Consider the following 5065-nt stretch of genomic DNA (forward strand, 5'->3'; position numbering starts at 1 on the left):
AAAAAAAAAAAAAAAAGATTGTCTTAGAATATGGTGGCCCAACGCACACAGAAGAGGATGGCTGTGCATCCAAGTGAGACTGATATTTTTTTCTCAGGAGCAGAAATCTTAATGTAGGAGATGGCCACTCACTGAGTAGTTGAAGCATGCCCTGATGGAACTCTCTCGGGGTCGCATTGCACACTGTCTCCCTGAGTTGCATAAAGCACAGAACAGCATGCCTGCACTCCAGCTTCTAGTGTGTACCAACTCAGCAGAAAACACATCCCTATCTATTTTGTTTCAAAAATACTTTGTTTGCCATAAAAAAAGTGAATTAATATAGTAGAAACCCAAGGACTGCCTAGGGGTAGGTAGCAGGTCTGTCATCACCAGAAGTATTTAAATGCTGGCTAGATGAATACTCTGTGGAAATGGTTCACTCTTTGTGAAAGGGGTAAAATAAATCTTTTTCTTGGGCACTGACAGATCTAGCGAAGATCCTACCATACAATAGATAAACAGCAACTTCTGTTTACTAAATAAACTTTATTTTCACAGATTACAGGTGAAGCAAAATATTGATATAACATTAAGGTATCACAAGACCACTTATGTTCTCTACGGGGTTTCAATTAAGAAATTATATGAAAAATAAGTCCATGAAAGGAATTCTGATGCTCTTAATTAGCATCTGAACTGCTCTGATGGGCTTAAGCCATTGTGAAAGTCCTAGCTTGGTTCCTACCCAGAGTCTCTTCTCCTGAATCCTATGCTTAAAAGTCAAACCGATAAAGCATCACTATGTCAAACACAAACTTCAACACTCTTAACATGTAGGTGTAAATCTCATCTGAAAATCATTGAAAGGTCAGGTCATCTACAAGAAATCTGTCCTTTGCATTTTAGTATCAGTAAATTAAAAGGAAAGCAGTAAAAGAATAAGAGAAAGCCATTTAATTATTTTTGTAGGCAAGAACATAACATTGGTTTATCAGTTACATAGTATTTTTCATGCTTCATCCATGCCAGGTACTTAATTTTTAACCAACTCGAACACATTACAAGTGGAGAAATAGCTAAAAACATGGAAAACATATACATAACTCGTTAAAGGGTAGAGAACATGCCCAGTTCATATACATTGCTTAATCCAGCATTCCAATCTCAGTAAGGCACCACAATCCACCCAGCTATAAAATCCAAGATCAGGAAGTCATCTATCCCTTCCCCACACCATCCCACCAGCAAGCCTCTCTTACCTCTTAAACCTCTATCAGATCCATCTGAGGTCCCATCTCTACTGTCTCTATGCTTCAGGCCACCAGTGCTTTTCCAATTTTTCATAAACTAGCCTTCTAACTGATCTTCTTCCAAACAGAAGGCCAATCATTATTTCCTTCTACCAGGTCAATTTACTACTACGGGGAAAAATAGTCCATAACATTCAAATCTCACCACAGTACTTCTGGACCCAACACTTTTTACAGCTTTCCAGAGCTCTTACAAGCCTACTCTAGCCCTCGCCTACTTCATCATTCCTGCCAGTCCCCTCATTCAGTGTCTTTTCTTCTTCCAAACACACTGTACTTCTCCCACTTCCCTGGACACATCCACCTTTTCAACCTCAGCTTCTGTACCTGCTGTTCTCTGAAGGATTGTTTTTCTTCCTGTCACCATTCTTCAGATATTAGTTCAAATATCACTTCCACAGGATGCCTTCCTTGACCTGCATCCCGACATCCTCCATTCCTCTCCCATACCCAAAGGCCAAACTTGACTTCATAAGTTCTTGTCATACTTGACTTCGAGCAGTTAACACTGATATAAGTGAGCTTTTCATGGCTGGATGAGTCTCTTTCAATGTGATATATACTCTCTGATATTGGCAACTGTCTATCTTTGCAATACAAGTAAGCTTGGTTGTAAAGACAGAATCTTCACAAGCAGATAATTGGATATTTATGGAATAAATAAAAATGTGTAAATGTAAAAAAAATCATGGGAATGGTAAATTTGGTAGTGAAAAACCGTCTCTTTTAAAAAGAGGCTAAATCTGATACAGAACTGTACTTAGAAAAAATAAATTGTAAAACCTTAATAAGCTTTTGAACACAGAAATGGCTCTTGGAAAACTTATTTTTATGATTTAAATACAAATCAAATCCAGAGAAACACAAGTTAAGCCTCCTTTAAGTTACTCTTGGTTTACAACTTTTAAGTTGAGTGTTTTAACCAAATACATATAGATTTAACTGACCAAATCACAGAAAACCTGTTTGAGATGTTAAACCATTATAAAACAATCCACTGAACCAACAATTAAAAGCTCTAAAGTGAAAGATAAAATAGCCTAAAAAATCTATTTTCTGTATCACAGAGGAAAATATAGAAGCCTCTTCAGAAATAAAACTAAGTTAGAATATTATATCTAAATGTATCTGCCAGGTATGAATCTAAATTCTAGTTATCATACAAAGCACTTTTTTGTGCTATCATTAATAGCACTTATTAATCGACATTTACAGTTAGTAATGTATCCTTAATCAATCAGGCTTTCATCTTGTATAAAAGATACTAAGAATTTTTCACTCACAATGCTAGCATTTTCTTTGTTAAAAATTTAATCTTTGAAAAGAAAAGAATGGTCAATGGTTCACCTTGTGTTTCAGAATACCCACCTTATCTTCCGGGTATCTCTTTTATTTCTAAAAATATATGTACCTCTATTAAAAGAAAGTTAAAATTTTGATTGTGTGTATTTAGAGAAGTGCTTTGTTGTTGTTTTTAACATTAAAGTACCAGGGTAAAATAACTTCCCCCGAAACAGTAAAAATGGTTCTTTTTGTGAGTGTGATATATAATCAATTATTATCAAGTAGGTGCATTGCACATACACACATCAAGCAAGATTTATAGCCTGCAGGTTTCTGGTTTTGAATCAGTTTTAAAACCAAGAAGTCATGGAATGAAGGGAAGTTAAATTATATATAAACAAACACTTCTATTAACTCATACCACTAGTGAAACAAAACTCTAAATAAGTAGAGAAAATGAGTTCACACACTGAAGCTCTGAAATGTTCTGGGTCTTTTATCTGTGCGTTTATTTTTCCTATTGAATTTAAAGTTCAAACCAAAATCCACTAATAATGTTTAGAATTATTAAATGCCACAGTATGACAGCTTTTAGTGCAACCAGGCATTAAGAAGCATTTTCTTTTCTCTTTAAGATGAGCCAACTTTTATTTTAGAATTTCTGTAATTCAACATTCTTTCCCACCAAAGCACCTAAATCTTTTTCATGTAGCTGCAAATGACTACATGACAGATATGCCAAAGTTGTTAGTTTATGTCCACTTCCTTTACTGAATGTGTAGTGAAAGGCCTTAGTTTTCAATTTACATGTGGTTCTTCTCCAAGATCTTAAAAAAATCTCATGTTTATATTAGAAATCAACATGCAAGTTCAGGCCCGGTGGCTTATGCCTGTAATCCCAGTACTTTGGGAGGCTGAGGGAGGCCAATCACCTGAGGTCAGAAGTTCGAGACCAGCCTGACCAACATGGCGAAACCCTGTCTATACTAAAAATACAAAAATTAGCCAGATGTGGTGGTGGGTGTCTGTAATCCCAGCTACTCAGGAGGCTGAGGCAGGAGAATTGCTTGAATCCGGGAGGCGGAGGTTGCTCTGTGCCAAGATTGCACCACTGTACTCCATCCTGGGTGACAGGTCATCCACAAGAAATCTGTCAAAAAAAATCTCTCAAAAAAAAAAAAAAAGAAATCAACATGCAATAGTCAGTGAGCACCAACCATGCAATGCAATTGTACTAGGTACAAGAGATAGAAAAAAAATATTGAGGTGGGAGAAACATGTTAACAGATAAATTGCAGCAGACAGACTTGACACATGGGGGTAAAAGTGATTAGGAACAGAAGGCCTAATTCTTTCTAGAAAAGGTAGTGTTTGAGATGGGTCTCAACAGAAGAGTAAATGTTCTTTGCTGGGGGAAAGGGATGCAGACACAACAAAAAGAACCCAGGCAGCAGCAGAGGCAGTAAAGAATTACTCAGTGTGGCAGTGATGTGGGAGATAGAGACAAGAGCCAAGACTAGCAATTTGGTTTGGAAGCAGATGAGGGGCTTTGTAAAACAAGTCAAGGAGTTTGGATTTTTCTTTTTGTAGACAACAGGGAGCCAAAAGATGTTATTAGGCAGGCAAACAATGAGAGCAGCTTTAGGTTTTGAGGATAATGCCTCTGGCAGCAGGGTGGAAGATTAACAGCAGTAGGGAGAAACTGGTGGCAGAAAATTAAGAGGTGTTTATGACTCAATGAGGTCCTTAGGTCAGGAGTGATTAAACAGCCCATGTCAGTGACTGAAGCATGGTTTTGGGGAGAGCCTGGTGACTGATGGACGTGGGGGTGAGAGAGACATGCATTAGGACAGCCAGTAGTAATGTTCCTGGCTTAGTAGGTTGTGTGCCTGGCAATCACCTTCCAGAAGAGATGGAGATTACTTTCATTTTTACAAGTACTTGCAGGATGAGGGAATCGTACAGTGATCAGGATGACAAAAGGTTACAACTTCAGATAAGTCATAAGTGAAAATATAGAGCTGGAGTTGCCAGTTTGTAGGTTAGAGGACAGGTCAGAAAATGCACAGGGCATTCTGCAGGAACAGAACTCACTCCCATGTATAAGATTGCAAAGGTTGCTGCAGAGAACAGGCATTGGGTACCTGGCCACTGGCACCAATGGGATGCTTACAATCTGTCCACTGATTTAAGAATTTTAGGCAGGGTACGGCTCACACCTGTAATCCCAGCACTTTGGGAGGCCGAGATGGGCAGATCACGAGGTCAGATTGAGACCATCTTGGCTAACACGGTGAAACCCTGTCTCTACTGAAAATACAAAAAATTAGCCGGGTGTAGTGGCGGGCACCTGTAGTCCCAGCTACTCGGTAGGCTGAGGCAGGAGAATGGCCTGAACCTGGGAGGCGGAGCTTGCAGTGAGCTGAAGTCACGCCACACTCCAGCCTGGGCGACAGAGCGAGACTCCATCTCAAAAAAAAAAAAAAAAA

At 38.7% G+C, this 5065-nt stretch overlaps 1 pseudogene across 1 annotated transcript in view; it reads left to right on the forward strand.

The window, feature by feature from the left end:
- LOC105553537 overlaps positions 1 to 4890 on the forward strand; it is a 55043-nt pseudogene extending 50153 nt beyond the window's left edge. The window contains exon 6 of the transcript XR_001008171.1: positions 4790 to 4890. The product of XR_001008171.1 is annotated as a zinc finger protein 726-like (transcript). The remainder of the gene's footprint in view (positions 1 to 4789) is intronic.
- The last annotated feature ends 175 nt before the right edge of the window (positions 4891 to 5065 follow it).

The sequence above is a fragment of the Mandrillus leucophaeus genome, unplaced genomic scaffold (genome assembly GCF_000951045.1).
Source record: "Mandrillus leucophaeus isolate KB7577 unplaced genomic scaffold, Mleu.le_1.0 Scaffold1168, whole genome shotgun sequence".
Lineage (NCBI taxonomy): Eukaryota > Metazoa > Chordata > Mammalia > Primates > Cercopithecidae > Mandrillus > Mandrillus leucophaeus.